The following is a 22,500-nucleotide window of genomic DNA, read 5'->3' as shown; positions in this document are numbered from 1 at the left end:
CCACTACCACCAGCACCATGAACAGCACCATCAGCATTACCACAAGCACCACCACCACCACTACCACCAGCACCCTCAACAGCACCACCAGTATTACCACAAGCACCACCAGCACCCTCAACAGCACCACCAGCATTACCACAAGCACCACCATCACCACTACCACCAGCACCATCAACAGCACCATCAGCATTACCACAAGCACCACCACCACCACTACCACCAGCACCCTCAACAGCACCACCAGTATTACCACAAGTACCACCACCACAACTTAGCAAATGTTGCTTAATCTTTCTGTGTGTGTGTGTGTGTGTGAGAGAGAGAGAGAGAGAGAGAGAGAGAGAGAGAGAGAGAGAGAGAGAGAGAGAGAGAGAGAGAGAGAGAGAGAGAGAGAGAGAGAGAGAGAAACTTAATGCAAATTTCATGGTCGTCAGTGAATTTCTGGAATGTAGAGAAGTCTGGCCTCCCAACACTTCAGTGTTTCAGGATTATTATCTTCCTGTTGCCTTAAATACCTTTAAAACTGATTACGCTCCCACCCATAATAATAATAATAATAATAATAATAATAATAATAATAATAATAATAATAATAATAATAATCATAATAATAATAATAATAATAATGATAACAATAATAATATTTTATTATTTATTATCACACTGGCCGATTCCCACCAAGGCAGGGTGGCCCGAAAAAGAAAAACTTTCACCATCATTCACTCCATCACTGTCTTGCCAGAAGGGTGCTTTACACTACAGTTTTTAAACTGCAACATTAACACCCCTCCTTCAGAGTGCAGGCGCTGTACTTCCCATCTCCAGGACTCAAGTCCGGCCTGCCGGTTTCCCTGAATCCCTTCATAAATGTTACTTTGCTCACACTCCAACAGCACGTCAATAATAATAATAATAATAATAATAATAATAATAATAATAATAATAATGTATCAAAATATGGGAGTAAAATATCAGTAAAATTATTTTTAGCATAATTATAAAAAAATAATATTGAAATTCGAGAGAGAAACAATAATCGCAAATGATGATGATGATAATATAAGGCGTGAGCTTACTACCACCTGCAGCTCATAAGACTGCCATCCTCACGAGCCCCTTTGGGGCGGGGCAGATGGCAGACCAGAGGCCTAGCTTCTCCCTACGAGCCCCGTGAGGGCGGGGACTGTGGCTAGGCCTGGGGACAGTTGGTCCCAAAGATGAGGGGGTACTTGTACCTCCTCCCATGGGAGACTTAGGTCTCGAAACACTCCTTAGATAGGGAGCCAAGGCCGGGTCACCACTACTTGGAAAAGACCCGGGCCGGGAGAATACCGGCGAATAAGAAAAAAATGATAATGATGATGACAGTGATAATGACAATAATGAAGATGATAATGATCACCATGATGACGATAATGACAATGATGATAATAATGATGATGACTATCGACGTGGTCAGACTGGAAAACCAGCGGTAGACCCACACGGGGTAACAAGAGGGTATTACCCACCACATTTACCACACACAAGACGTGGCTGGATCCAACTAACAGCCGCCTCGTCACTACGTCCAGATTCCCACCTTTTTTGTTTACACCGGGTAAACAGATCTTACTGAATTAACCTCAGTCAAACCTCGTTAGGTTAATCCTCGCCACTTTGTCAACAAGCATCACCACAGTGCTTCGTTAAAAACACAAAAACGCTTTTCATTAATTCCGCCCTTTTAACGAGCTATATACGTCTTAATTACTAGATCCGGCGGTAATTAACCAAGCCTAACCACTCCCCTCCCCTCACCTTACAACGAAAACGATTACGTCACGGTAAGAAGTTGATGAACCAACCGGCATGTTCAAGCCTCTGCCGGAGGCGGCGCAAGAGCCCGCTATGCCACAGGTGCTCCTGGCGGGTCAGAATCCCCACCCGGAAGCAGCAGTTTTTCGCCCATGAGGGTCGCACACCGCGGCAGGGTCTTGCCCCCCTGGGGGGGGGACTGAGGTAAATCCCACGCTCCACATGAAACAGCAAAGTCTTCAGATGATCCGCTAGAGCTCATGTTGATTGGCTGGCTGGGGCGGGTGTGGTCGCGCCCGCCCCGGCCACCGCTCCAGAAATCCCTTTAAATCTGAATCATCCTTCCCTTAACCGGCCGACAGGATCCGCCAATGTCTTAATTGAAAACATATGCATAATTTCCTCCGCATTAGAACCAATATGGCGGTGTGTTTGTGTTTGTGTGTGCTGCTCAGGTCCGTGGTGCTGGGTGTTCACGGGGGTAACAAGATTAGGCTTTGTACGTGGTTTTTTCACCCCCCCCCCTCCGGCACGGGCTCCGCCTCGTAGTTGACGTTATTGCTAACCTTTATGGCGGCGTCGTGTGCGGCAGCCCAGGGCGGCGGCGGCAGCAGGGACGACGACTCGTGTCGTGTTCAGTAGTATTCCTCCTCTTCCTCCTCTTCTTTAATAATGGAGGGATCACACCAGAGCTCCCAACATCAGGGAAGTGACAAAATCTTAGTTTTTTTAGTGTTTGTGTGTGTCGACCGCTGTTACGGAGATCATGTTATTATACCATTACAAGACTTTTTTTCTCTCTTGAGACTCCGTGTGAGGTGGTATCCCTCGGTATACATGGCTGGTATTCCTCAGTATATACAGTTGGTATTCATGATTCGCTAACTTGCGCGCCAAAATAATTTCCCGCACTTACATTTGTTCTTGCAATTTTGATTTAAGATTTCTCATCACCAATCTTGTTTAGGGGATTTTACGAGCCGTTGGCTGGAGGCTCAGTGATAGCGCCTCAGGCTTACAAACAAAAGGACCCGGGATCGATCCCTGGGTGTGCGGAGAAATAAGCATATTTCCTTAACACCTGCTGCCACTATTCACCTTGTGATAATAAACAGGTACCTGAGTGTCAGCCATCTTGTTGTGGGTCACATACCGGGGAAAACATCAAAGGCCACCAATCATCATAATAATAATAATTATTATTATTATTAGAGGTCATACAGCGCCTGGGGAATGAGAGCTAAATTATGATTGATCCAGAATCTATCTCCAGCATCAAAGTTCACTCTAAAGAGTCACTGAAGCTTCAAGAGGTAAAGATATAATATAAGGTCCCAGTAAACCCTGAGGGTTCATTCTATAAAGACCTCAATGAACCCCCGAGGGGTTCACTCTCAACTATCCCCTAAATTCCTAAAAAAAAAATCATTTACTGTGTCAGGTTTGGAGCCTATCAGCTACACAAAGGTCATTAAGGTTACATGTCACCCGTACACCACCTCTCAAGGTCATTATTTTAAATTATAAAATATGGAGTAAACTCTAAAGTTTATATATACTGAGATATACATCCCTGGTCTATATAAACTGTTGCACTTAAGTATATACACATGGAGATGTGCATACCTTAGAACAGGCCTATTCGCCCATGCTAGGCAGTGTCAAAATTTGGTAGTTAACACCGACAAGCGTGTGAAAAAGAAGTTTCGCCCACATGCTAGACGTTTCGCCCACAGGTTAGACGTTTCGCCCACACGTTAGATGTTTCGACCACGTGCTATACGTTTCGCCCACATGTTAGACGTTTCGCCCACATACTAAACTTTCTCCCACATGCTAGACGTTTCGCCCACACGCTAGAGGTTTCGCCCACATGCTAGAAGTTTCGCCCACACGTTAGAGGTTTCGCCCACATGCTAGAAGTTTCGCCCACATACTAGACGTTTCGCCCACATGTTAGAAGTTTCACCCACAATCTAGACGTTTCGCCCTTGACAGTCTGCTCCCACTCATCCACCACTGCTGAACTTGACAGTCTGCTCCCACTCATCCACCACTGCTGAACTTGACAGTCTGCTCCCACTCATCCACCACTGCTGAACTTGACAGTCTGCTCCCGCTCATCCACCACTGCTGAACTTGACAGTCTGCTCCCACTCATCCACCACTGCTGAACTTGACAGTCTGCTCCCACTCATCCACCACTGCCAACCAGTGCTTTCTTATATCCTTTCCAAATCTGAATTTATCCAACTTGATCCATTGTTGTCACTTGGTTAGATCTTTTACAAACTTATTTATATCCACTCTATTTATTACGTCTCTTATTTGTACACTTAAAACATTTTTCCTTTTACCCTACGTTTTCTTAAGTGTTAGTTTAGTGTTTATAACAAAGATGACTGATACAAGCAACTACTTTGATTATATATATATATATATATATATATATATATATATATATATATATATATATATATATATATATATATATATATATATATATATATATATATATATTTTTTCAACAAGTCGGTCGTCTCCCACCGAGGCAGGGTGACCCAAAAAAAAAGAAAGAAAATCCCCAAAAAGAAAATACTTTCATCATCATTCAACACTTTCACCACACACACACATTATCACTGCTTTTGCAGAGGTGCTCAGAATACAACAGTTTAGAAGCATATACGTATAGAGATACACAACATATCCCTCCAAACTGCCAATATCCCAAACCCCTCCTTTAAAGTGCAGGCATTGTACTTCCCATTTCCAGGACTCAAGTCCGACTATATGAAAATAACCGGTTTCCCTGAATCCCTTCACTAAATATTACCCTGCTCACACTCCAACAGATCGTCAGGTCCCAAGTATCATTCGTCTCCATTCACTCCTATCTAACACGCTCACGCACGCTTGCTGGAAGTCCAAGCACCTTACCCATATATATACATATATATATATACATATATATACATATATATATATATACATATATATACATATATATACATATATATATATACATATATATATATATGTCGTGCCGAAGATGTAAAACTGGTCAATTAGCAAGAACTCATTTAAAATTAAGTCCTTTCTGAAATTTTCTTTTATACATTTAAAGATATATTTTTTCAATAATGTTAATGTAACAATTTTTAATTTTGCACCAAAAGGAACTTAGAAAACTTACCTAACCTTATTATAACAAGAGAAATTTATTTTAGCCTAACCCGACTAAATATATTTAAGATTTGTTTACAATAATTTAATACTAAACAAACACAGTGAAATATATTTTTTTCGTTAGGTTAAGAATGATTTTGGCAAAATTATTGCATACACAAATTTTCGCTTGTCCTATATGGCAAGATGTGCGTTGCTATTTAAGCCAAGATCGCAAATTCTGCCTATTCGGCACGACATATATATATATATATATATATATATATATATATATATATATATATATATATATATATATATATATATATATATATATATATATATATATATATATATATACATATTGAAGAAGAAACACCATCATCATTCATTCAATTGCCATCTTTTCAGAGGTGTTGACATCAATTCAGGTTACCCTCCGACTGCAACATACCACCAACTTCTCCTTCAGAGTGCAGACACTGATCTTCCAACTTCCAGAGCTCAAGTCAGGCTAACTGGTTTCCCCTGAATCCCTTAATAAATGTTACCTTACTCACACTCCAACAGCATGTTCATTAAAAACCACTTTTCTCCATTTACTCGTATTTAACACATTCACACAAGCCTGCTGGATGCTCAAGACCCTAAAACTCAAAGCCTCTTGTACCCCTTCCCCACCCTCCATCTATTCCTGGCACGACCCCCTACCCGACCTACCTTCCATCCCAGATTTTAACACTGTCTTCGTTAACCTAACTTTCTCCACCTCTCTTCATGGCCAGACTGCCTTAACAACCCTTCCTCAGCTTTCTGAATTATACTCTTGGTCACCACTCATCCCCTTTTAATCTCTACGCTACCAATGTTCTGTACAATGTTTACACCACACACTTCTCTCTAGCATGACGTCTCTGCTGCCTCTAGCCTCCTCACACCCATATAATAGCAATGGTACCACTGTTATCTGGTACATTTTTTTTCGTCTCCATAGATAAACTTCTGTCTATACACAGATATCTCAACACACCGCCACGTTTTTCTATTCTGTAGTTCACCTCGTCTATCATAGACACATCTGCTGACATGTTCACTACCTAATATCTAACTTCTCCATACTCCCTCCAATCTAATATTTAATCAGTCATTGCCTACGCTTATTTTTTTAACACAAATCAATTTTACAGGCTATGAGCTGTAACACTGTAACAGCAGCTGCGTCTGTGTGAAGACACTGTAACAGCAGCTGTGCCTGCGTGAAGACACTGTAACAGCAGCTGTACCTGCGTGAAGACAATGTAACAGCAGCTGTGCCTGCGTGAAGACACTGTAACAGCAGCTGTGCCTGCGTGAAGACACTGTAACAGCAGCTGTGCAAGTTCGGTACTAGTCCCTCTAGGATTTTCCAGGTGTATATAATCATGTATCTCTCCCGCCTGCGTTCCAGGGAATACAGGTTCAGGAACCTCAAGCGCTCCCAGTAATTGAGGTGTTTTATCTCCGTTATGCGCGCCGTGAAGGTTCTCTGTACATTTTCTAGGTCAGCAATTTCACCTGCCTTGAAAGGTGCTGTTAGTGTGCAGCAATATTCCAGCCTAGTAGAACAAGTGACCTGAAGAGTGTCATCATGGGCTTGGCCTCCCTAGTTTTGAAGGTTCTCATTATCCATCCTGTCATTTTTCTAGCAGATGCGATTGATACAATGTTATGGTCCTTGAAGGTGAGATCCTCCGACATGATCACTCCCAGGTCTTTGACGTTGGTGTTTCGCTCTATTTTGTGCCGCCTTCCAAACGAGCGTTCGACTCCAGCTGACCGCGATCTTTCTCTGCATATACCTCCGCATTTACGCGTTTTATTGCGATATCTGCCATGCTTCTGTATGTTTTAAGCACTGTTTTTCTATCTTCTCTGTTCTAATTCTTTTCTTCACTTAAAGCAAATAAAACTACGTAACAGGTAATAAATATAGCGTAATAAGAGAGCAGATAGGAGAAAGAAAACGTAGAGAAGGATGAGTGATGGATGAAGACTCAGGAAGCAAGTTGTGGGATGTGTTTGACACAGTGTGTTGTTGTTGATGCTGTCGTCAATCATAGCAAGGTCAGGAGGTGCTTCTGAGGTACAGTGATGAAGTGGGTGACACTGAAGGAACCTCTGAAGCGTAGTGATGAAGTGGGTGACACTGAAGGAACCTCTGAAGCGTAGTGATGAAGTGGGTGACACTGAAGGAACCTCTGAAGCGTAGTGATGAAGTGGGTGACACTGAAGGAACCTCTGAAGCGTAGTGATGAAGTGGGTGACACTGAAGGAACCTTCACAATCTTCTGCCAGAAGCTGCCATATTTTGGGGCCTTTTATGCTCACTGAGATGTTTACTCAGACCTAGTCGAACACAGCAGTTATTAAATATAACACTATATACACGGTCGACAGAGAGAGAGAGAGAGAGAGAGAGAGAGAGAGAGAGAGAGAGAGAGAGAGAGAGAGAGAGAGAGAGAGAGAGAGAGAGAGAAATATAGCCTGGGGTAGAGGCATTATAGATACTGATAAGAGTTAGGGATAAAAGAGACATATAAAACTAGCGCTAAACCTGCAAATGTTAAACACACACACACACACACCAAGTGCAAAGTCATGAAGATTGGGGAAGGGCAAAGAAGACCGCAGACGGAGTACAGTCTAGGGGGTCAGAGACTACAAACCTCACTCAAGGAAAAAGATCTTGGGGTGAGTATAACACCAGGCACATCTCCTGAAGCGCACATCAACCAAATAACTGCTGCAGCATATGGGCGCCTAGCAAACCTCAGAACAGCATTCCGACATCTTAATAAGGAATCATTCAGGACCCTGTACACCGTGTACGTTAGGCCCATATTGGAGTATGCGGCACCAGTTTGGAACCCACACCTAGCCAAGCACGTAAAGAAACTAGAGAAAGTGCAAAGGTTTGCAACAAGACTAGTCCCAGAGCTAAGAGGTATGTCCTACGAGGAGAGGTTAAAGGAAATCAACCTGACGACACTGGAGGACAGGAGAGATAGGGGGGACATGATAACGACTTACAAAATACTGAGAGGAATTGACAAGGTGGACAAAGACAGGATGTTCCAGAGATTGGACACAGTAACAAGGGGACACAGCTGGAAGCTGAAGACACAGATGAATCACAGGGATGTTAGGAAGTATTTCTTCAGCCACAGAGTAGTCAGGAAGTGGAATAGTTTGGGAAGCGATGGAGTGGAGGCAGGATCCATACATAGCTTTAAGCAGAGATATGATAAAGCTCATGGTTCAGGGAGAGTGACCTAGTAGTGGCCAGTGAAGAGGCGGGGCCAGGAGCTTGGACTCGACCCCTGCAACCTCAACTAGGTGAGTACAACTAGGTGAGTACACACACACACACACACACACACACACACACACACACACACACACACACACACACACACACACACACACACCTCTGGTAGCCACCGGAAGCACTGTGATAATTCCAAATAATCTACGACAATGCTCGCGTAGGGTGTTTGTCAACACTGTGAGTGGGCGGCGGGGGCGGGGGCGGGGTGGGACAAGGGATGGATGAGGACGGGATGAGGGGTATTTGGGCAGGGGGAGTAGGTGCAACACTAAGAGGGAATAGGCCCTACTCAGCCTACTAGTAGGCTGAGGGTAGGTTCAGTGTTATGTACGATGAGAGGTAAATATACTGAGGTGTGTATCTCTCAGTGTTTATACAACGAGATAATGAGATACGTATGTATCTCTCACTGTATGTATCTCTCACTGTATGTATCTCTCACTGTATGTATCTCTCACTGTATGTATCTCTCACTGTATGTATCTCTCACTGTATGTATCTCTCACTGTATGTATCTCTCACTGTATGTATCTCTCACTGTATGTATCTCTCACTGTATGTATCTCTCACTGTATGTCCATTGAAAGGTATCTCTCAGTATACATATCTCTCAGTGTATATACACTGAATTTCTTCACTCAGTGAAGGACTGAAGTATTCTTAATTAGTAACGAACAAGTAATATAAAGGTTTAATGACTCGTGTAGTAGACAGACTTAAAACTCAATTAAACTAATAAGTATAGCTGGAGGGTAGAAGTAGAGAGGGAGGGATAAAGGGAAAGAGACAGGGAGAAAGGGATGAAGGGAGGAAGGTAGGAAGAGAAGGAGGAAGGAATCACAATCTTCCTTCATGACACACACACATATACAAGCCTCTACCTCCCTCGTCCACTGTAAAGATTCCAACTGGTGACCAGTCCATCCCCAGGTCAATAAGATAATGCAGCCTGTAGGACCCCTGTGTGGCCCCTGTAGGACTCCTGGTAGTATCCTACCTCCCTGCAGGAGTGGGAGGGGCGTCCATCAACAACCAGAGTAACCTTCGCTGACGGGGACGGCTTAGGTCTGCTGCTTTATGTGAGCTCCCAGGGGCACTGTCAACTGCTGGCAGCCAGAGAAGTGGGCAGTGCCACTATCTGCGCCATTATCCAAGCCATTCTCGCCATACTAGCGACACACGTCATGGTTCCATCTTTTAATGGCGTTGCTCAGCCACCAAGCTGCCAGACGTGCCGCGGCAGCTTTATGTATTCTAATGTAACCTATCCCATCCTAGAATAAAGGAAACAGCGACTGTAAGTTTACCAGACACGTGTCAGTATGTTAGCGGTATACAACACCGAGAAGCAATGCATATGTAACGGTTGAGTATCTTCATTGTCGAAACCTTTCGCCTGCTTAGCAGGTTTCTTCTTAGGAGAGAGAAGCTTATGACTTCGTTTCGGTCTGACCTGGACCATTTAAAAAGCAAGTCTGTGAATCACACGGGGTCGCAGCAGCTGTATAACCCATGTCAGAACAGATCACTCCTGCCTTTCGTAATTGCTGGAGTATCACATGATCTTGGATACACTCGAAGACAAGCAAAATGGCGATGTAGTACACACTGACTGCCAAAGCCTTTGACAGGTGCGACCATTGGGTAAATGCACACTTAATAATAGTAAAGAGAGTGAAGTCAGAAGTTGCTACAGTGGCAAGTTGTTCCTCAAGGCAGGATACTCACTCCCACTTATCTTCCCCATTCTCATTTCTGACATAAACAGTGAACCTTCAAGCTGATATAAACCAACTCTTCCAGTGGACCACTGACAAAAATATGATGTTCAATGAGGACCAATTTCAGTTATTACGTTATGGAAGAATGGAGAAAATGAAAATAAAATCGGAGTACAAGACAAATTCAAACCACTCAGTAAAACATAAGTCAAATGTAAAAGAGATGAGAGTGATAATGTTTGAAAATGTGACGTTCAATATGCTAGGAATATGATAGACCAGAAACTAGAACCTTCATAACAAGAGATACCAAGCCAATAATACTCTTCAGGTCACTCATTCTCTCTAGGCTGGTATATTACCGTGTCTAACGACCCCTTTAAGGTGGCAGGCGAAATTGATGTTGAAGAAATATGTACAGAAAAAAGCTTGACAGCTCGTACATACTCAGTCAAGCACCTATACTGCTAGGACTGCTCTGAGTCCCTCCAACTATACTCCTTGAAATGTAGGCGAATAAGATATATCATAATCTACATTTAGAAGATACCTGGGGGATGGAGGAGGGACTGGTCCCAAACTTGTACACCAAGGTTACTACCTATGAACACAAGAGGCTTGGTATACAGAGCAGAATATCTCCAACGACAAGCAGGGGAACGATGAGTACACAGAGAGCTTAATAAGTGTAAAAGGACCACGACTCTTCAACTTCCTCCCTTCATAAGAAAGGAGGAACACTGCAGCAGGCCTGTTGGCCCATACTAGGCAGGTCCTTCAAAAAGGAAGATTTGGGGTATCAATAAGAAACCCAGAACTGTCTTGAAGAGGAAAGTCCACAGAATCCTCAAAACAGCCCCTGATCAGTGAGGTTGTGGTTAACATGTAGGACTGTGGGCGATGAGCAATAACAGCTTGATGGATCAGACCAGTAACCAGGAGACATGGTCCGGGACCAGGAGGACTCCAGGTAAATCTCCCAAAATATAGTAATGAAGAATAGACTTGCTGCACTGCTGCTGTACATGCTGCACTGGTCTGTACAGGTGCTGTACATGCTGCACTGGTCTGTACAGGTGCTGTACATGCTGCACTTGTCTGTACAGGTGCTGTACATGCTGCACCTGGTCTGTACAGGTGCTGTACATGCTGCACTGGTCTGTACAGGTGCTGTACATGATGCACTGGTCTGTACAGGTGCTGTACATGCTGCACTGGTCTGTACAAGTGCTGTACATGCTGCACTGGTCTGTACAGGTTTTGTACATGCTGCACTGGTCTGTACAGCTGCTGTACATGCTGCACTGGTCTGTACAGGTGCTGTACATGCTGCACCTGGTCGGTACAGGTGCTGTACATGCTGCACCTGGTCTGTACAAGTGCTGTACATTCTGCACCTGGTCTGTACAGCTGCTGTACATGCTGCACCTGGTCTGTACAAGTGCTGTACATGCTGCACTGGTCTGTACAGGTGCTGTACATGCTGCACTGCTCTGTACAGGTGCTGTACATGCTGCACTGGTCTGTACAGGTGCTGTACATGCTGCACCTGGTCTGTACAGGTGCTGTACATGCTGCACTGGTCTGTACAGGTGCTGTACATGCTGCACTGGTCTGTACAGGTGCTGTACATGCTGCACTGGTCTGTACAGGTGCTGTACATGCTGCACTGCTCTGTACAGGTGCTGTACATGCTGCACTGGTCTGTACAGGTGCTGTACATGCTGCACTGGTCTGTACAGGTGCTGTACATGCTGCACTGGTCTGTACAGGTGCTGTACATGCTGCACTGGTCTGCACAGGTGCTGTACATGCTGCACTGGTCTGTACAGGTGCTGTACATGTTGCACTGGTCTGTACAGGTGCTGTACATGCTGCATCTGGTCTGTACAGGAGCTGTACATGCCGCACTGGTCTGTACAGCTGCTGTACATGCTGCACTGGTCTGTACAGCTGCTGTACATGCTGCACCTGGTCTGTACAGGTGCTGTACATGCTGCACTGGTCTGTACAGCTGCTGTTCATGCTGCACTGGTCTGTACAGGTGCTGTACATGCTGCACTGGTCTGTACAGCTGCTGTACATGCTGCACTGGTCTGTACAGGTGCTGTACATGCTGCACTTGTCTGTACAGGTGCTGTACATGCTGCACCTGGTCTGTACAGGTGCTGTACATGCTGCACTGGTCTGTACAGGTGCTGTACATGCTGCACTGGTCTGTACAGGTGCTGTACATGCTGCACTGGTCTGTACAGGTGCTGTACATGCTGCACTGGTCTGTACAGGTGCTGTACATGCTGCACCTGGTCTGTACAGGTGCTGTACATGCTGCTCCTGGTCTGTACAGGTGCTGTACATGCTGCACCTGGTCTGTACAGGTGCTGTACATGCTGCACCTGGTCTGTACAGGTGCTGTACATGCTGCTCCTGGTCTGTACAGGAGCTGTACATGCTGCACTGGTCTGTACAGGTGCTGTACATGCTGCACCTGGTCTGTACAGGTGCTGTACATGCTGCACCTGGTCTGTACAGGTGCTGTACATGCTGCACCTGGTCTGTACAGGTGCTGTACATGCTGCACCTGGTCTGTACAGATGCTGTACATGCTGCACTGGTCTGTACAGGTGCTGTACATGCTGCACCTGGTCTGTACAGGTGCTGTACATGCTGCACCTGGTCTGTACAAGTGCTGTACATGTTGCACCTGGTTTGTACAGGTGCTGTACATGCTGCACTGGTCTGTACAGGTGCTGTACATGCTGCACTGGTCTGTACAGGTGCTGTACATGTTGCACCTGGTTTGTACAGGTGCTGTACATGCTGCACTGGTTTGTACAGGTGTTGTACATGCTGCACTGGTCTGTACAGGTGCTGTACATGCTGCACCTGGTCTGTACAGGTGCTGTACATGCTGCACCTGGTCTGTACAAGTGCTGTACATGCTGCACTGGTCTGTACAGGTGCTGTACATGCTGCACTGGTCTGTACAGGTGCTGTACATGCTGCACCTGGTCTGTACAAGGAGTGAGGGGAGAGCTAGGAGTGAGGGGAGAGCTAAGAGTGAGGGGAGAGCTAGGCGTGAGGGGTGAGCTAGGTGTGAGGGGAGAGCTAAGAGTGAGGGGAGAGCTAAGAGTGAGGGGAGAGCTAGGTGTGAGGGGAGAGCTAGGTGTGAGGGGAGAGCTAAGAGTTAGGGGAGAGCTAGGTGTGAGGGGAGAGCTAGGTGTGAGGGGAGAGCTAGGTGTGAGGGGAGAGCTAGGAGTGAGAGGAGAGCTAGGTGTGAGGGGAGAGCTTGGAGTGAGGGGAGAGCTAGGAGTGAGGGGAGAGCTAGGAGTGAGGGGAGAGCTAGGAGGGAGGGGAGAGCGAGGAGTGAGGGGAGAGCTTGGTGTGAGGGGAGAGCTAGGTGTGAGGGGTGAGCTAGGAGTGAGGGGAGAGCTAGGAGTGAGGGGAGAGCTAGGTATGAGGGGAGAGCTAGGAGTGAGGGGAGAGCTAGGAGTGAGGGGAGAGCTAGGAGTGAGGGGAGAGCTAGGTGTGAGGGGAGAGCTAGGAGTGAGGGGAGAGCTAGGAGTGAGGGGAGAGCTAGGAGTGAGGGGAGAGCTTGGAGTGAGGGGAGAGCTAGGAGTGAGGGGAGAGCTTGGAGTGAGGGGAGAGCTAGGTGTGAGGGGAGAGCTAGGAGTGAGAGGAGAGCTAGGTGTGAGGGGAGAGCTTGGAGTGAGGGGAGAGCTAGGAGTGAGGGGAGAGCTAGGAGTGAGGGGAGAGCTTGGAGTGAGGGGAGAGCTAGGAGTGAGGGGAGAGCTTGGAGGGAGGGGAGAGCTAGGAGTGAGGGGTGAGCTAGGAGTGAGAGGAGAGATAGGTGTGAGGGGAGAGCTTGGAGTGAGGGGAGAGCTAGGAGTGAGGGTAGAGCTAGGAGTGAGGGGAGAGCTTGGAGTGAGGGGAGAGCTAGGAGTGAGAGGAGAGCTAGGTGTGAGGGGAGAGCTTGAACATAAGAACATAAGAACATAAGAAAGGAGGAACACTGCAGGAGGCCTGCTGGCCCATACTAGGCAGGTCCTTTACAATTCATCCCACTAACAAAACATTTGCCCTACCCAATTTTCAATGCCACCCAAGAAATAAGCTCTGATGTGAAAGTCCCACTCAAATCCAACCCCTCCCACTCATGTACTTATCCAACCTAGATTTGAAACTACCCAAAGTCCCACCCTCAATAACCCAACTAGGTAGACTGTTCCACTCATCAACTACCCTATTTCCAAACCAATACTTTCCGATGTCCTTTCTAAATCTAAACTTATCTAATTTAAATCCATTACTGCGCGTTCTCTCTTGGAGAGACATCCTCAAGACCTTATTAATATCCCCTTTATTAATACCTATCTTCCACTTATACACTTCGATCAGGTCTCCCCTCATTCTTCGTCTAACAAGTGAATGTAACTTAAGAGTCTTCAATCTTTCTTCATAAGGAAGATTTCTGATGCTATGTATTAATTTAGTCATCCTACGCTGAATGTTTTCTAACGAATTTATGTCCATTTTGTAATACGGAGACCAGAACTGAGCTGCATAATCAAGGTGAGGCCTTACTAATGATGTATAAAGCTGCAGTATGACCTCTGGACTTCTGTTGCTTACACTTCTTGATATAAATCCCAGTAATCTATTTGCCTTATTACGTACGCTTAGGCATTGCTGTCTTGGTTTAAGGTTGCTGCTCACCATAACCCCCAAGTCCTTTTCGCAATCTGTATGGCTAAGTTCTACATCATTTAATTTATAAGTACTAGGGTTATGGGCACTCCCAAGCTTCAGAACCTTGCATTTATCTACATTGAACTGCATCTGCCACTTTTCTGACCAAGAATAGAGTTTGTTTAAATCCTCCTGAAGTTCCCTAACATCTACGTTTGAATCAATTATCCTACCTATCTTTGTGTCATCGGCGAATTTGCTCATATCACTAGTAATTCCCTCATCAAGATCATTGATATATATTATAAATAACAACGGGCCCAACACTGATCCCTGTGGAACGCCACTTGTTACAGATCCCCACTCGGATTTAACCCCATTTATGGACACTCTCTGCTTCCTGTCAGTGAGCCATGACTCGATCCACGAGAGCACTTTTCCCCCAATGCCATGAGCTGCCACTTTCTTTAACAGTCTATGGTGCGGAACTCTATCAAAAGCCTTACTAAAATCTAAGTAAATAATATCAAATTCTTTATTGTGGTCAACAGCCTCAAAAGCTTTACTGAAGAAAGTTAATAAATTAGTTAGACAAGACCGGCCTCTTGTGAATCCATGCTGAGTATCATTAATCAAGCTATGCTTATCGAGATGGCTTCTTATAATCTCAGCTATAATTGACTCTAGTAATTTGCCTACAATTGAGGTCAGGCTTATTGGGCGGTAATTTGACGGTAACGACTTGTCCCCTGTTTTAAAAATAGGAGTTACATTAGCCATCTTCCACATATCAGACACTACACCTGTTTGAAGAGATAAATTAAAAATATTAGTTAATGGTTCACAGAGTTCCATTTTGCATTCCTTAAGAACCCTTGAAAAAACCTCATCAGGACCCGGCGACTTATTTTGCTTCAGTCTGTCTATCTGCCTCACAACCATCTCACTAGTGACTGTGATGTTACATAATTTATCTTCTTCTAGCCCACTGTAAAAATTAATTACTGGAATATTGTTAGTGTCTTCCTGTGTAAAAACTGAGAGAAAATAATTATTTAAAATCAAGCACATTTCATTCTCATTGTCAGTAAGGTGCCCATAGTTATTTTTAAGGGGACCTATCTTATCTCTAACTTTTGTTCTATAGACCTGGAAAAAACTTTTTGGGTTAGTTTTAGAATCCCTAGCAACTTTAATTTCATATTCCCTTTTAGCTTTTCTTATCCCCTTTTTAATGTCCCTCTTAATGTCAATATACTGATTCATAAGATGACCCTCACCTCTTTTGATACGCCTATAAATTCCTTTCTTATGCCCTAGTAGATATTTGAGCCTATTATTCATCCATTTTGGGTCATTTCTATTTGATCTAATTTCTTTATATGGGATAAACGCTCTTTGAGCAGCATGTATAGTGTTCAGAAAACTGTCATATTGATAGCTCTCTTCGTTACCCCAGTCAACAGATGATAAGTGTTCTCTAAGCCCATCGTAATCTGCTAAGCGAAAATCTGGGACTGTTACTGAGTTATCGCTACTATCGTACTTCCATTCAATGCTAAATGTAATTGATTTGTGGTCGCTAGCACCCAGTTCCTCTGAAATTTCTAAATTATTAACAAGGGATTCATTGTTTGCCATAACTAAGTCAAGCAGGTTATTTCCCCTTGTAGGTTCTGTCACAAACTGCTTCAAAAAACAATCCTGAAATACTTCTAAGAAGTCGTACGATTCTAAATTCCCAGTCAAGAAATTCCAATCAACATGACTAAAGTTAAAGTCTCCTAGAATTACTACATTATCGTGCCTTGTGGCCTTAACAATTTCCTCCCATAGTAGTTTCCCTTGGTCCCTATCTAAGTTAGGGGGACGGTATATCACTCCTAAAATCAGTTTTTCATGCCCCTCTGAAAATTCTATCCAAACAGACTCTGTATGTGTTACTTCAGACTTAATACCCGTTTTTATGCAACAGTTCAAGCGATCTCGGACATACAATGCCACCCCACCCCCCCTCCCAATACTTCTATCTTCTTGGAACAATTTAAAACCCTGGAGTGAGGGGAGAGCTAGGAGTGAGGGGAGAGCTAGGAGTGAGGGGAGAGCTTGGAGTGAGGGGAGAGCTAGGAGTGAGGGGAGAGCTTGGAGTGAGGGGAGAGCTAGGAGTGAGGGGTGAGCTAGGAGTGAGGGGAGAGCTAGGAGTGAGGGGAGAGCTAGGTGTGAGGGGAGAGCTAGGAGTGAGGGGAGAGCTAGGAGTGAGGGGAGAGCTAGGAGTGAGGGGAGAGCTAGGTGTGAGGGGAGAGCTAGGAGTGAGGGGAGAGCTAGGAGTGAGGGGAGAGCTAGGAGTGAGGGGAGAGCTAGTAATGAGGGGAGAGCTAGGTGTGAGGGGAGAGCTAGGTGTGAGGGGAGAGCTAGGAGTGAGGGGAGAGCTAGGAGTGAGGGGAGAGCTAGGAGTGAGGGGAGAGCTAGGAGTGAGGGGAGAGCTAGGTGTGAGGGGAGAGCTAGGTGTGAGTGGAGAGCTAGGTGTGAGGGGAGAGCTAGGTGAGGGGAGAGCTAGGTGTGAGGGGAGAGCTAGGAGTGAGGGGAAAGCTAGGAGTGAGGGGAGAGCTAGGAGTGAGGGGAGAGCTAGGTGTGAGGGGAGAGCTAGGAGTGAGGGGAGAGCTAGGAGTGAGGGGAGAGCTAGGAGTGAGGGGAGAGCTAGGACTGAGGGGAGAGCTAGGTGTGAGGGGAGAGCTAGGTGTGAGGGGAGAGCTAGGAGTGAGGGGAGAGCTAGGAGTGAGGGGAGAGCTAGGAGTGAGGGGAGAGCTAGGAGTGAGGGGAGAGCTAGGTGTGAGGGGAGAGCTAGGTGTGAGGGGAGAGCTAGGTGTGAGGGGAGAGCTAGGTGTGAGGGGAGAGCTAGGTGAGGGGAGAGCTAGGTGTGAGGGGAGAGCTAGGTGTGAGGGGAGAGCTAGGTGTGAGGGGAGAGCTAGGTGTGAGGGGAGAGCTAGGTGTGAGGGGAGAGCTAGGTGTGAGGGGAGAGCTAGGAGTGAGGGGAGAGCTAGGAGTGAGGGGAGAGAGGAAGGCTTCACGTTCTGCATTATTCATGTAAGTTAAAAGTTGCGGCAGACACGCAGGATCCCTTATCACCAGGCGGGGGGGGGGTAGTGGGGGGTGTGGTGGTGGGTGTGGTGGGTGTGGGAGCATGGTGGGTGTGGTGGGTGTGGGAACATGGTGGGTGTGGGAGCATGGTGGGTGTGGTGGGTGGGGGGGCGTGGTGGGTGTGGGAGCAGGGGGGGGGTGGTGGATGTGGGAGCATGGTGGGTGTGGTGGGTGTGGTGGGTGTGGTGAATGTGGTGGGTGGTGGGTGTGGTGGGTGTGGTGGGTGTGGTGGTGGGTGTGGTGGATGTGGAAGCATGGTGGGTGTGGTGGGTGTGCGAGCATGGTGGGTGTGGTGGGTGTGGGGGCGTGGTGGGTGTGGGAGCATGGTGGGTGTGGTGGATGTGGGAGCATGGTGGGTGTGGTGGGTGTGGTGGGTGTAGTGGGTGTGGGAGCATGGTGGGTGTGGTGGGTGTGGGGGCGTGGTGGGTGTGGGGGCGTGGTGGGTGTGGGAGCATGGTGGGTGTGATGGATGTGGGAGCATGGTGGGTGTGGTGGGTGTGGAAGAATGGTGGGTGCGGTGGGCGTGGTGGGTGTGGTGGGTGTGGTGGGCGTGGTGGGTGTGGTGGGTGTGGTGGGCGTGGTGGGTGTGGTTGGCCTGGTCGTTGTAGGAGTATGGAGGGTGTGGTGGCCGTGGTGGGTGTGAGGGCGTGGTGGGTGTGGGGGTGTAGTGGGTGTGGTGGGCGTGGTGGGTCGGGGGCGTGGTAGGTGTGGGAGCATGGTGGGTGTGGGAGTATGGTGGGTGTGGTGAGGGTGGTGGGTGTGGGTGCGTGGTGGGTGTGAGAGCATGGTGGGTGTAGTGGGCGTTGTGGGCGTGGTGGGTGTGCAAGCATGGTGGGCGTGGTGGGTGTTTTGGGAGTGGTGGGTGTGGGGGCGTGGGGGTGTGGGGGCGTGGGGGTGTGGGGACGTGGTGGGTGTGGTGGGCGTGGTAGGTGTGGGGGCGTGGTGGGTGTGGGATCATGATGGATGTGGTGTGCGTGATGGGTGTGGGGGCGTGGTGGCTGTGGTGGGTGTGGGGGCGTGGTGGGTGTGGGGGTGTGGTGGGTGTGGAGGCATGGCGGGCGTGGGGGCGTGGTGGGTGTGGGGGTGTGGCGGGTGTGGTGCTCGTGGTGGGTGTGGTGGGCGTGGTGGGTGTGGGGGCGTGGTGGGTGTGGGGGCGTGGTGGGTGTGGGAGCATGGTGGGAGTGGTGGGTGGTGTGTTTTGGGTGTGGTGGGCGTGGTGGGTGTGGTAGTTGTGGAGGGTGTGGTGGGCGTGGTAGGTGTGGTGGGTGTGGTGGGCGTCGTGGGTGTGGGGGCGTGGTGGGTGTGGTGGGCATGGTGGGTGTTTGACCATGGTAGGTGTGCTGGGTGTGGGGGCGTGGTCGGTGTGGTGGGCGTGATGGGTGTGATGGGTGTGTGGGCGTTGTGGGTGTGGTGGGTGTGGTGGGTGTGGTGGGTGTGGTGGATGTGGGGGATGTGGGGGATGTGGTGAGTGTGGTGGGTGTGGTGAATGTGGTGGGTGTGGTGGGTGTGGTGGGTGTGGTGGTGGGTGTGGTGGATGTGGTGGATGTGGTGGGTGTGGTGGTGGGTGTGGTGGGGGTGGTGGATGTGGTGGATGTGGTGGATGTGGTGGGTGTGGTGGATGTGGTGGGTGAGGTGGGTGTGGTGGATGTGGTGGGTGTGGTGGATTTGGTGGGTGTGGTGGGTGTGGTGGTGGGTGTGGTGGATGTGGTGGGTGTGGTGGGTGTGGTGGATGTGGTGGGTGTGGTGGATTTGGTGGGTGTGGTGGGTGTGGTGGGTGTGGTGGGTTTGGTGGATGTGGTGGATGTGGTGGGTGTGGTGGGTGTGGTGGTGTGGTGGATGTGGTGGGTGTGGTGGATGTGGTGAGTGGAGGAAGGTGTTCACTCACTATCTTCCACCATCACTCACTATTTCACCATCACTCACTATCCTCAACCATCACTCACTATCCTCCACCATCACTCACTATCCTTCACCATCACTCACTATCCTCCACCATCACTCACTATCCTCCACCATCACTCACTATCCTTCACCATCACTCACTATCCTCAACCATCACTCACTAATTTTCACTATCACTCACTATCATTCACCATCACTCACTAATTTCCACCACCACTCACTATCCTCCACCATCACTCACTATCCTCCACCATCACTCACTATCCTCCACCATCACTCGCTATCCTCAACCATCACTCACTAATTTCCACCATCACTCACTATCCTCCATCATCACTCACTATCCTTAACCATCACTCACTATCCTCCACCATCACTCACTATCCTCAACCATCAATCACTAATTTCCACCATCACTCACTATCCTCCACCATCACTCACTATCCTCAACCATCACTCACTATCCTCAATCATCACTCACTATCCTGTACCATCATTCACTATCCTCTATCATCACTCAATATCCTCCTCCATCACTCACTAATTTCCACCACCACTCACTATCCTCCACCATCACTCACTATCCTCAACCATCACTCACTATCCTGCACCATCACTCACTATCCTGCACCATCACTCACTCTCCTGCACCATCACTCACTATCCTCCACCATCACTCACTATCTTCCACCATCACTCACTATCCTGCACCATCACTCACTATCCCTCACCATCACTCACTATCCTCCACCATCACTCACTATCCTGCACCATCATTCACTATTCTCCACCATCACCCACTAATTTTCACCTTCATTTACTATCCTTCACCATCACTCACTATCCCTCACCATCACTCACTATCCTCCACCATCACTCACTATCCTGCACCATCATTCACTATCCTCCACCATCACTCACTATCCTGCACCATCATTCACTATTCTCCACCATCACCCACTAATTTTCACCATCACTCACTATCCTCCACCATCACTCACTATCCTCCACTATCACTCACTATCCTGCACCATCATTCACTATCCTCAACCATCACTCACTAATTTTCACCATCACTCACTATCCTCCACCATCACTCACTATCCTCCACCACCACTCACTATCCTCCACCATCACTCACTATCCTCCACCACCACTCACTATCCTCCACCATCACTCACTATCCTCCACTATCACTCACTATCCTGCACCATCATTCACTATCCTCAACCATCACTCACTAATTTTCACCATCACTCACTATCCTCCACCATCACTCACTATCCTCCACCACCACTCACTATCCTCCACCATCACTCACTATCCTCCACCACCACTCGCTATCCTCCACCATCACTCACTATCCTCCACTATCACTCACTATCCTGCACCATCATTCACTATCCTCAACCATCACTCACTAATTTTCACCATCACTCACTATGCTCCACCATCACTCACTATCCTCCACCATCACTCATTATCCTCCACCATCACTCACTATCCTCCATCACTCACTATCCTCCACCATCACTCACTATCCTCCACCATGGGTGGGGGGTTGAGGGAGGGAGACAGGTGGGGCAAATCCCAGCTGTCTTGGGGGGATTGATTAAGTGTGGAGGTGGTGGGGGAGGGGAGGGGATGTGGTGGTGGGGGAGGGGAGGGGATGTGGTGGTGGGGGAGGGGAGGGGAGGGGGGAAGGAAGAGTGAAAGAGGAAGATGGAAGAAATGGGAAAGAAGCTGCAAGATAAGGAAAGGGTTTGAGAAGCGGATAGTGAGAACACAGAGAGGAATAGAAAGAATAGAGAAGGGAAGAAAGAGAATAGAGAAGGGGATAGAGGAGAGAAGACAGAGCTAAAGGAGGAGAGAAAGAGAATTTAAAAGAGAAAAAATTTGGGATATGATGGAGTACATAAGGAATAATTTATGTTAAAGTCATCAGTAAGTAAACTGACAGATGTTAATTAATGTAACTCTCTCTCTCTCTGCATCAAGGTCAACTTCTGTCCCCCCTGCAACCTTAAAAATCAATCTCCCCTCCCCCTTCCAAACTCTAAACCCGTATATATATATATATATATATATATATATATATATATATATATATATATATATATATATATATATATATATATATATATATATATATATATATATATATATATATAATATATATAATATATATATATATATATATATATATATATATATATATATATATAATATATATAATATATATATATATAATATATATATATATAATATATATATATATATATAATATATATAATATATATATATATAATATATATAATATATATATATAATATATAATATGTATAGAAAGGGGTTTGGTTATAGGTAATACATATTTTAAGAAAGAGAGGATAAATAAGTATACAAGATTTGATGTAGGGCGAAATGACAGTAGTTTGTTGGATTATGTATTGGTAGATAAAAGACTGTTGAGTAGACTTCAGGATGTACATGTTTATAGAGGGGCCACAGATATATCAGATCACTTTCTAGTTGTAGCTGCACTGAGAGTAAAAGGTAGATGGGATACAAGGAGAATAGAAGCATCAGGGAAGAGAGAGGTGAAGGTTTATAAACTAAAAGAGGAGGCAGTTAGGGTAAGATATAAACAGCTATTGGAGGATAGATGGGCTAATGAGAGCATAGGCAATGGGGTAGGTTTAAAAATAGTGTTGG

This window comes from Cherax quadricarinatus, chromosome 38 (assembly GCF_038502225.1).
Source record: "Cherax quadricarinatus isolate ZL_2023a chromosome 38, ASM3850222v1, whole genome shotgun sequence".
Lineage (NCBI taxonomy): Eukaryota > Metazoa > Arthropoda > Malacostraca > Decapoda > Parastacidae > Cherax > Cherax quadricarinatus.
The sequence above is the reverse complement of the archived record's forward strand: the minus strand, read 5'-3'. Positions refer to the sequence as shown.